Genomic DNA, 12,774 nt, shown 5'->3' on the forward strand with positions numbered 1-12,774 from the left:
TTCTACTCTGTCTTCAGTGAAGCATCTAAGCATTTCTTGTGTACAAAGCCTCAACTGTAGATTCCCTCTGTTTTAACCAATCAGAGTGCAGGATTTGCCACTTTATGTAAAACACACACACATGTTCTAAAAGAATTTAATGAGCAAAAGATTCATATATTTAGTTCCTGTATTTCCTATTTCTATGAACTTAAACCTTTTCTAATCTACAAAATATATTGTTGCAATTACAAACAATTCTTATTGTGAAATGAAATTCTTCAGCAGATTTATAGTACACCCTTAAAGTCTAAATGAAACACCAGAGGTACTGTAGTGATTGATAGGATTTTAAAAAATTCCCCATAAAATTATAATAATATAAAACCCCTAACAAGGTGGTGTTTGAGAGCATGTGCACAAATACATAAGCATCTTGTATTAAGCTCAAGATTCTGCAGTAATTCAAGTGTTTCAGTCGGACTGCACTCCACACACCATGTATCTGTGCTGAAGCTTTGTTCAGGTTTAATGTTCATGGCTACTTTAACACTCCACATGGTTCTGTTGTGTCCAGGTCCAATCAGGTTCAGTTCTAGAGTATTTTCATGTCATGTACTGCCATCTGCAGGAGCTGAATTTAAATAGACTTATACATTATTTACATCAAGAACCATCAATATATTTAAAACAAAAGTATTGCTCACCACGCTGGGAATAGTTCACACTTTCAATTCACAGATTCATTTGGAATCATTACAGCATTTCAGCATATCAGAACACAAGAATAACCCGTCTTTTTCTTTTTTATCTGTATTTCTGACATTAACCTAGACAAAAACAAGTCCTCAGATTCAGCATCCTTAAAGAGACAAATTTGCTGGTGTGCTTGTGATTATTGTCCTTTAATATGACCCAGTTTCAGCACAACATAAGCTCATGGACAGTCTTACATTTGTCTCAAGAATATTCTAATATAAAGTGGAGATCATCAATGTCCAAATGATTAAAAGTTTTCTAGAGCCTGTGGCTGCAAAACAACCGAATCCTCACCCCTCCACCAACATGACACTTGGTATGAGGTGTTTGTTGTGATAAACTCTGTTTGACCTTCACCAAACATGAAACTATGAATAATGATTAACCATCAGTCCAAAAAAATATTGTTCCCAAATTTGTTAAGATGCTGCCATGTTTTTTTGGAGAGAAAGGGCTTCTTCCTCTCACCTCTTCCATGAAAGCCATATGTGGAGGCAGGACTGAGGTGGAGCACAGGTTTGTGAATGGAAGGTGGTGCAGGGAAGAGTAAGTGCTGTTTCCACAGGTCAGGGTCGTAACACTTAAGACCTGGGAAATGCAACTGTGAATGGATTTTTGCTGATCCATTTAAAATTTGGCAGACATTGTACATCCATTTAACTGAAAATACAAATGTTAATACACAATTTCCATTTTCATTTCATTGTCACTCAATCTTGATGAATTTCATTATGATCAATAAAAGGAAAGCAAATTTGACTAACACTTTCCTTATTCATCCATTTTGACTTGTAACTATACAATGGAATTATGGTCTGGAGTGCTCACATTTTGTTCTGGATCTTAGTTCACATTTGTTAAAGTAACATACATTTATACACACAGGAATAATAAACACATGAAAGAATAAATAAATGTATGAATGGAAAATAAATTACAGGATATATAATTATAGGATATTGTTTGTACCAATAAAGCAGAATGTTATCTCTGCTTCACTTATATGAACATTTCAGAGTAACAGAGAACTGAATAAACAAAAAGTAACCATGTGCCTTTATCATGAATTAAAGTTTAAACCTAATGTCATGTATTGGAGTTGTGTTGAAAATCAACATTTCATATATATACACATATCTTGATGTATAGAAATGATCTGACCGAGGCTGTAATAGATGCAAATGAAATACTTTATTAGAGTTAGGATAGGAGGATGATGAGAGGAGGGTTAATATTGGTTGAAATGATATTAGATGAAAGACAAACACAGAAAATTCATTAACACTAAACCTGGAAATGTAACGAGAAAGCAATTATTTCTAGTGAGAATGATAAAATGCTACACAGGCTACAACTGACTGTGCAATTCTGGTCCTAAAGTCCTGGGATCGTTGTGCAGACCTGTCAAGGGGAAAAAGAAGAGAGATATTTTAAAACGTGACAATTGAAATGTTACAAAATCAATTTATACTCATCTGTGGAGCGCTTGAGCAATGTAGGGACAAAATATGAACTGTAACAAAGTATGGAATGGGAACTTGTGCAATAAATTGTGTGTTTGTGTGTGTGTGTTGTGTTGGTGGGTACTGGGAAGGTGTAGAAGTAAGGGAAGGACATTGCCAAGAGCCTCTCCAAAGTCTTCACCATCTCCTTCTCGACATGCTGCCCGAGGAGATGCCTAACCGTGCTGGCTAAAGCTGGCGGGTCGGTGTAGAGCTCCAGGGGCTGAGAGAACAGTACCACAAAAAGGCCTGTAAGCTGATCCTATCAACAAATTACACAAACACAAATCCAGTGTAATGTCACTGTCTTAGAGATACAATGCTGACCATTTGTGTAACGTGGCATCAGAAGATATTTGAACACTTACAATAAGCACTGTGAAGTAGATCTTTGCTCCAGGCTCCCGAACGTCTACATCCCACTTGATGAGCGCAAGCAGGCGCTCCGAGAGTCCTCCCTGAAGCTTTAGGAAAGGGAGACGACAAGCTCCGTTAATGTCAGGGTTTAAAATATGGGAAAACAAAATGAAATAAAATAGATCCTGTTCTCAAACTACATTCAAGCATCGCTTTTAAATCTCCCGATAAGACGCTTACTGGCTGAGGCGTTAAGCCCTTCGTGAAGTATCCGCAGAGAAGCAGCTCGTAAAACACGTCCACGAGGTTGTAGTGGTAGGCCTGCAGAGAGCAGAAAAGTTACAAAAAGAAATTAACTTTACATAATGGAGTCCTAATGGAGTTCTCTATTATCAAAGTCTTTCAGATTTAAACAGCTGTCATGTTACACAGGCATTCATAAGCTTACACAGGACCCGGAGAGCTCTGCTTTGATGGAGTCCCGATGAGAAGGAGTCCTCAGGAACCGAATCGGAGCCACGGAGGCCAGCTGTACGCCAACTGCATCCTGTTAAAACGTAAAAAACAAAAAAATCTCTGTAATTCACTTATGGTGTTCTAGATGGCTTCTTAATTTACACCTTAACACGAAGCAGGATGTAAGTCTAAACATGTCCTGTTCTCCAAAAAAGATGATGTACTGTACATTTCCTCCCGCCGCCCCATCATAAGTGCTTCTTCTCATCGCAGTTTCATAATAACACATCTAACATTCTGTCACGTTCCTTACAGTAAAAACAGCTTGAGTAAAATAAAGGAAAGGTTTGTTTACCGGTTAAAAGGTTTGCATTACTCATTACGATATTTATCTTAATGATGCTACCAAGTTAATTATCCAGGCTTGCTAACAGTGTAGATAAACCAGTGTTTTTTTCACCCACACCCAGAAATAGAGGATATTTAAAAAAAAGGGAGACGTAAAAATACAAAAATTTCTTTTTTAACGCCGAAACGTTAATGAACCTGTGAGTTTGTAAACTAGTTAAGCTGAGAATAAACAGACAAATATTAGCATTAGTTAGCAGTATCTAGCATTAGCATTAGCTTGTGTAAATTCACCGTACACGGTGACTGATTAAAGTCTCAAAAACCTCCTGTCCCAGTCCATCATCCGAAATCTATCTAAATATTATACGGAATAATTATTAAAACCTTCACCCGAGTTCAGCAAGCTTTACACTCTATATGATATTGTGTAAATGAAATGATTAGCGAGGTTCGCTAGCTAGATAACATACATCTGTAACCAAGTCCTGTAATTCGCAGCAAACCTTTTACATTTCCCTGGACAAGCACACTCCACAACTCCTGACACTTTTCAGAGCTAAGGCATCGAAGGATGGTACCATTGGCAACCAGATGGCTAAAATATTAAAAGACTATCATGAACAAGTAAGTGGAATTCCCATTGAACATACTCAAGGGCTGTACAGGTTAAAAACATTATCAATAATTAAAATCAGTTAAATATAATAATGATGAATGTTTTCAGTTGCCAGAAAAGACAAAAACATGAAGGCATTCTAAAACAGTAGTCTATACAAACAAAATAAATAAATTACACAAAGTAGTGTAGAATAACATGCAAGTAAGTGAATGATGACAATTTTTGTGTGTGGATGAACTAATCCTTAAAATGTGCTTGTGCTGTTATTAAACTGCCTAAAGGAATTTGCCTGTTATGTGGATTAGTAAGAAAGTGCCAGGTAATAACTAGTGCTGTTACATGTTGTAGCTAGGTTTGCAGTGTTAGAATGTTGTCTCATCATTAATCATGTTAATAAATTCAAAATGTTGCTTAGTTGGGAATTAAAAGTATGGTCATTTTTTGTTTTGTCTTTAAGGATCAGGATGACATCAGTGTCATTGGAACTCTTGTCCTGGCTGGACTGCCGCTTTACTTGAAGGAAGACTCGTCAGATGTTTTCAAGACACACACGGTAAGGCTCATCAGGACTACTTTCTGAAACATTTTGATCTTTTTGTCGACATCGAAAAAAATACAGCTAGAGTAGCTGTACAGTTGATCATTTCAGTAATCTTAAAGGAAAGGTTTACTCAAATGATGATTATATAATTCATTTACTCACCCTCGTGTAATTCCATTAGATTTTTGTTAAAGGTACGTTTAAATCTTTTTCTCTCCTTTTGTCTGTCCAATTAAAGGCAATCTGTATTTTCAAGCTTCAAAAATTACTTTGATTTAGACTTTACTAAAATATTAACATGGTTCAACACACACATTAAACACATTATCTAAATATAATATCTAAATTTGATGTGCATTGTTTTCTGTATGTTTATATCATTGTCATATGTAAAGCTCATACTCCAAAGTCATGAACATGATCTGCACTATTTTCAGAGGCTTGTTATGTTGTAATTATAAGGTTTAGTTCATTCTAATGGGAACCACTGGTATTAATTTTGTTTTGCCTCTTTGTTTTTTTGTTTGTATGTCTTGATTGTCCTTGAAGATGACATGGTGATGTCTTCAAAATCCTGGGTCAGTGCTCTGATGCTGCTTTTTGGGCTGCTTTATGCCCTTCATATCAGCTACCCCAAGAAGCTGACTTTTTTTTTTTTGGTTCCTGGATCCAAGGAAAGTTCGATTTTGCTTAGTCTTTAAATCTGTTTGTGTTCAGGTACCAGATGTAATTAAGGCCAAATAACTTTTTAGCTACACAAATGGTTTGAGGAAACCGATTGCCTTAAATGGTTTGAGTTGACTGAACTCAAATTAATCAAGACTAACTTTATTAGTTTGTGTTCCGTCAACTCAAACCATTTGAGGCCATCGATTTCCTCAAACCATTTAAGTAACTATATATATATATATATATATATACTTTACTACTTTTTTATTTATTGATTTATGCCACAGAATTACCACAAACATTGTTTGTGTCTGTGGTTCTCTGATAACAGGTTGGTAAAGGAAGGATCTTTGATGTGGTTTTAGAATCTTCATTTATACTGGTTTATACGTTTTATTAATATTGACTTAAGAAATAAAGAAATGACTGGATGAATAATAAAAAACATGGTTATTAATTAATGCAACTAATTAACTCATTAAATATGATTGTAAGAATTAAAACTTTTGGTAAACTGATTAAAATGAATTACCTGTAACTAGAGTGAGAATCAGTGCATCTGACTTCACCTCTTAAACATATCTTTTGGAGTTAGAGGTCAGGGCTGTGTCTCAAAAGACACAATAACTTACAATACTTTAACCTTTCATACTAACTTTTTAAACTTTTTAACCATGAAGTTATGACATTGAAAACTCACAGCTGAAAATGTTAAATATGAATTCCACACGTTTACTTTCTTTGTTGCTTGTTTTAATCTGCTTCTGAGAGAAATTCCGTTTCCAAGCACGTCATTTAATGTGTTTGACTTCATGCAACAGTATTAAACTCATGCAATATACTGTAGGGATTAAGTTGTAATGTTTTATTTATAAGGCCATATACATCAACGTGTTTGGAGTAATGTTCAAAGCAGATAAGTTATACCTACCTTATTATTAAAACAGATGGATGTGCATGCAATGAGTCAAGTTTCATTTTTATGCACTTTTATGCATATGCATAAGTCGTTTTATTCATACCTTAATTTCACTATACACAAATACGCCTAATATATTATTCATCACTCTAAACATGTTAATGTAAATAATGACATTATTCTCAAAATATCACGAATTTAATCCCGTATTGCTACGAATCTCGTGATTTTTACGTTATTCTCATAGTGTTAACTTTATTCGCGAAATATTACTACTTTGTCACAATTTTATTTAGTTTGACTTTTTTTCTGGAATAACTACCAGTTAAATTTTGCATTATAATGACTTTAATCTGAAGAGGTTTTCCATTTTAATTTTTATCTTTGCACAGGCATCTTTAAAGTTGAACAAAAACAAGTTATGTGCAAATGGCAGGACAACACCAGCGCAATTAAGTATTTACAAAGCACATAAAATACTTCGCAGCTTTACACTCACACAGTCACGGGTAAATTTATACATATTCATTTAAAATGTAAATATTATTATATATGTATTAAAGTATTAAAATATATACTTTAGAAACTGTGTTTATGTCTTTCAGAATGTATTGTGGATGTTTTCTCACAATCACTACATTACATGTGCAGTTAACAAATTTACTGGACACTTTTTAATGTAACGTGATAAATTACAAGCGTATTTAACAAGAGTATGAAGACTACATAGCAAACTTTGAGTGATTATACTGTATAATGTGCTCAGGCCAGAGGTGTACCATGTGCCACCTGGTGGACATTCTGTGAAGTACAACACATGCATTTAAATACCAAAGCGCCGACATCTGTATACATCAATTTAATTCAATTTTCAATTCAATTTTATTTCTAAAGCACATTTCAATTCAACCTTAGTTTGCCAAAGTGCTGTACAAAAATAAAAAGGATGAAAGCAGGAAAACACATACACATTACAAACAATTAACAGCAGAAGAAAAGAGATGCGTTTTTAACATAGATTTGAATTCAGCTAACGTGGAAGCAGTTCTAATGGGTGATGGCAGGCTGTTCCACAGCTTAGGACCAGCTACTGCGAAGGCTCTGTCTCCCCTGCGTTACAGGCGAGACCATGGTATTCACAAAAGATGACCATCTTGGGATCTAAGTGACCGAGCAGGATTGTAAGTGGTGAGTAAATCGGAGAGATATCTTGGAGCTAAGTTGTTAAGAGCTTTATAGACAAATGACAGAATTTTGTAATCAATTCGATATCAGACTGGCAGCCAGTGCAGGGAGCGTAACATTGGTGTGATATGGTCTCGTTTGCAGCTACCCGTGTTTGCAGACACCAGAGCATGCAATACATACCAGTTACTCTGATTTGGAATAAATTAGCCTGCATTAAGCTTTCAGTAAATGAACAATTATGCAGTGTCATGTGAGTTTAAATTGGGAGTGAGCAGAAACAAAGTAGCTTGAAGACAACTGTCATGTAACAAAGACTCTTTTTCACTGACTTTTTTCTTCTATAAGAATCCGTCATTGTTGTGATATGCTAATTAGGACATGCGGAAGTGTCACGTGACTTTCTGCGCTCCTCCTGTCTCATTAGCACACGAAAAACTTTTTTAAGAATTCAGTTTTATTTTATTGTACAATAACAGTTTGGTGATTTGATGTTATTATTCTTTCTTTCTGCTTTGTGTAGGTCTATTTTGAGAATTTATATTACTTTAAACCATTCAAAACATTTAAAAGATAATTCTGTCTTTACTCCACACTTTTTACCAGAGTCTCTGCTTGCACTCCATTACATGACAAGAGCATATCTGATAATCTGTGGTCTCTGTGTTTGGAACAGTGTTCAGAGTTCAGATTGAATTGAATTGATGTTTCTCACACTGAACACTGTGCAAAAGATCAGAAAACTAATGATGCACTAATAAATAAGGCAGTTCTAGTCACTTGTGTAAAAATACCAGGGATTGTTCTGTAGTGGTTATACCATCTGTAGAGATAATGCTATGTGGAGAGCAGGTTTCCTGTGTAATGCTTTAACACAAACAGATTAAAGTACACACATAAAATGAAGCAACAAAACTTTAAATCACACACATTGCAGTGTTAAATTTCAGATATACTCCATCACAGCAGAAGTGACAAAGCATGTGAGGTCTAATTCTTATTTCCTGTGAAGCCTAAAACTCAGTCCTTAGTTCTGGAGGTTTTTCTCATTACCTCGTTGCTGGTCTGTGTGATTGGTGTTAGATGATATATACAGTTCAAGGTGATAAATGTGGAGCCATGCCTTGTCTTTAATGCACTTCTAATTTAATTATAAATTGCACTTAGGAGTAAAGGATTGTCACCAGCAGAACTGCCTTGAGTATAACAAAACAGTGTGAAAGTTTTTGTACAGTGCAGCTGGATTTCCTGTCACTGTGGGCTGCAGAGCACAGTAATATAGTGCAGAGTCTGATACAGCAGCAGAGGAGATGTTCAGATACACTTGTTTAGCATCAACGATAACAGACATTCTTGGGGGAGGATCAGAATTAGACGTTCCACTTTGAACAATATAAAGAAGGAACTCAGGTTTAGATTTTGGATATTGTCTGTACCAGTGCAGATTGTCGGAAGTACGACTTGTTTTGTATGTGCAGGACAGAGTAACATCATCACCTTCATCTACAGCTTTATGAGGGAAATCTGACTCTATTGAATCTGCCATGGAGTCACCTGTTATAGAGAAGAGAACATAAACTTTAAATAATCAACAGGAAATACTTTAGTCAGACCCACACTCTGCATTTTCACACTGCATCACCACACAGACTAATATTTAATATAATATAGTTAATATTTCTGTAATAACAAAAAGTCAATGTTAACTCACCTAGTGAAAGCCACAGATACATGAATATAACAGTGAACATGATGACTGGTCTTAGCTCAGTGAAAATAGTGGAGATCTTTCTGTAATCTAATATGTTAACACCATAAAGCTTCAAAATTGCTCCACCTCACAGCATCACATGACAGTGTCACCAATGTTGTTGTCAGATTGTTGATTCTTACTGAAACATCCTGGCTTTACATTCAGCCTCATATGGGAAACCTGTCCAGAGGACATTTAAGCAAACACATACTGAAAGTAGGAAATTAATGTATTTATGTAAAAATGATCAATTTAATCTAGTAAAAATTTAATCTAATAATTACATTGTCAGTATTTTAATTATATATGTTAGTGATGTCTCTAAATTAGAGAATTATTGTATAAACACCAGCAGGCAGATTAATGTTAGAAACACTAAGTGGAAGAGAATCAGGTTTAATTGAGAATAAGGAATAATTTTTTTACTTGATAATTAAGGTTTAAACTCACAATACCATCAGAAGAAGAGAAAGAAGAGTAAAGGCAGATTTACAGATAAGTTTCCAGTTTTCAGTGTTTCTGACACAGCAGGTGCTTTTGTTTGTCACAGAAATGACATTAGATGATTATTTATTCTTATGACAGTTTAGTGTTAAGTGGACAGTTGTGTTGTTTAATCAGAATGATATCTCTGAAATTAGCTTAGGCACTAAGAGTAACCAGGGCAGGGGTTAGGATATTATATCAGCAGTATGTATGATAGAAGAACAAGTATACTCTATGTCACAAAGGTTTTATTGTGAAAAGTAACTTCCATCATCTCAGAGAATGTGAGCAGGTTGTGTGGTAGTGTCTCTAGAACTTAACCCACAATAAGATAAGTGACTGCGCCATCTTGTGTTCACTGAAGAGAAAAACCTTAACTTGGACAAAATACAAACCGTTCATACAGCCATACATATATATTCATACTGTGGATTAGTAATTATATATTAGAACTTACATTTAAATTGTATTTACAACACCAGGTTACATTATTTAATGTAAAGCACAAAAAGAAATAATAATAGAAAACTAAAAGGAAACAGATGTTGAAAACAGTTGTAAATCTCAACAACTAAACTGAACTGGCCATTGAGAAATACTTTATGTTCACATGACATACTTCCTTTCCTATCAGGGGATTAAACACACACACACACACACACACAATTCCCTTTAGATAAATTTACTCAGATGCTTGTTCATGAATCACAACATAATGATTCTTTCTCACACTGAACACTGCAAAAGATCAGAAGACAACAATGCACTAGTGAATAAGACTGTTCTAGTTACTTGCTTGAAAATACAAGGAATTGGTTTGCTGATAATAAGATAATCCTTAGTTTTGAAGATGATCTCCTTCTGTTGAGGTTGAACTTGTTGAACATTGGACTTTAACTGATTAGTTTGACTATTATATATGTGAAGTTACTAGACTTAGACAATAAAATGCCCTTCATCTGCAGTGTAATTACTCCAGACAGAACAGAGAGGATCATGAGTCCACTGGCATTGTGGAATTCTGCTATGAGGATTGACCTGAGCCTTGTCTTTAGTGCACTTGTTATCAGTCAATATGGAATTGTACCATGAGGGTAGAAATCTTTCTTTATTATAAAAATTACACCATACTGCAAGAAAATACTTTAAGCAGAAGGATTTTAACAGGAGTTTAGGTTAGTGTCAGTTTGTATGCACTTTTGCATCACTTCCAAAAAAACATGACAGTAGGAAGATTTGCTAGGAGAAATTGCACTTCTGTGTGAATGAGTGTGTGAAAGGGTTTGTGGAGTGCAAAGGACTGACATCCCATTCAGGGTGTTTTCCCACCTCATGTCTGGGACAGACTCTGTATCTACTATGACCCTGACCAATAGAGAGAAAGAGAGAATCCCCCAAAAAGGACATGTAACTTTCTCTAAAGCATTGGAAGAGCTGCTTTCAATATAACAAAACTGTGTGAAAGTTTTTGTACAGTGCAGCTGGATTTCCTGTCACTGTGGGCCTCAAAGCACAGTAGTATAGAGCAGAGTCTGATACAGCAGCAGAGGAGATGATCAGATCCACTTTCTTATTCGTTTTATCTTGCTCTTTTTTAAGTTTTATGGACAATCCTGGATGAGGTGGTTGAGCCTCAGTGACAGTTTCAGTGCTTTCATGAATCAGCAGCAGAAACTCAGGTCTTGATCCAGGTTTTTGTCGATACCAGTGGAGACTGTCAACTGATCCAGTATATGTGCAGGACAGTAAGATGTTGCTGCCTTCCATTGAAAATACATTGGTTTGATCTGGTTTAATGTTATTGTCAGCAGCCTCTGCTATAAAAACATTACAACAATATTGTGATTATTTTAATCATAAATGACACATTTCACATGGAAAATTGTGTCTTCTTATTTAGAAAAAAATAATATTTTGTGTGCAGTGTATATGACTTACCAACATCAGCAAGAGTGAAAAACACCACGAAGAGGAACAACATTGTTTTCCTGAGTGTTTAGTTCAAACCTCTAGCTTTAGAAATGAATGTCAGTGTTACTATTTGATGTACATCTCCACCTCTAGCTCCACCTACTTGTATTTATGCATATTCATGATAACTGTACTGTTCTGTATACTGTTTATATAAATCTGTAGAAATGTTTTTGCATCAAGGGTGTAACTTGGATTTGAGAAGTGGGGGGGGGCACAAAATGGGGGAAAATGTTTTTGATTTGAATCCCATTTCCTGCATTTACATACATTTAGAGACTATGGTGATACAAAATCCAGGAAATAATGAAGTTGATTATAATAATAAATTCGGACAAAAAGAATAGTAGGCTACTAAACTGTGTATATAAAAAGATGTCTTACTTTCTTTATTGTTTAAGGGGCTGATCACCAAGACTTAAGAAAATCATTTTTTAAAGTCAGAAATGTTCACCATTAATGTTTTGTGTGTGAATAAAATGTAAATAATTTGAGACTCAATTTCCTCTTTTAAAGAAACTTTTATTTTAAACTGACTGCTGTACCTGAAAATGTAAAATAAATGACTTGTTTAACAGGACGTCTGTCAGAGACACATCCACCAAACCTCAGGGGTTTAGAATAGAAAAAGCAGAAAGCTTTTATGAACTGTGTGTGTTACAGCATTATTGTGTAATATCAGGTGCAGATAGACAGCAGTAAAATTAATATGTACTTATATGAAGATGTTGGTGATTACTTTAATAATTGTCTTTCATGCATAAATCACCACCCTTAGTTAATGAATAAATTAAAATATTTACATTCCTTGTGCTTATTTTCTGTGCAGCACAAATACCTAAGGTAAATCATTTTTATGTCTCCAACACTGTATTACACCAGGGTAGGAATAAACATCTGTAATTCGTTACTGCTGTAATCCAAAAGGCTGGGAACTCACATCTCTTTTCTTTCTGTTTGTTGTAAGAATCTATTCTCTCTCTCTCTCTCTCTCTCTCTCTCTCTCTCTCTCTCTCTCTCTCTCCACACTCCTTTGCATTGAAACACTTGCCCTCTATGTGTTATAAACAGCACTTTGAAGCCAGATAATTGTATTTACTGTGAATTATTGGAAGTGTTGCTATTTCTTGATATTTTCTGTTCTCAGACATTTTCTGTTGTGTGAAATAGTGTGAGCAGTTAGGAATCTGAGTGATATATGTGAACAGTGAAGAGTTACAGACACAA

The sequence above is a fragment of the Hemibagrus wyckioides genome, unplaced genomic scaffold, assembly GCF_019097595.1.
Source record: "Hemibagrus wyckioides isolate EC202008001 unplaced genomic scaffold, SWU_Hwy_1.0 Contig2, whole genome shotgun sequence".
Lineage (NCBI taxonomy): Eukaryota > Metazoa > Chordata > Actinopteri > Siluriformes > Bagridae > Hemibagrus > Hemibagrus wyckioides.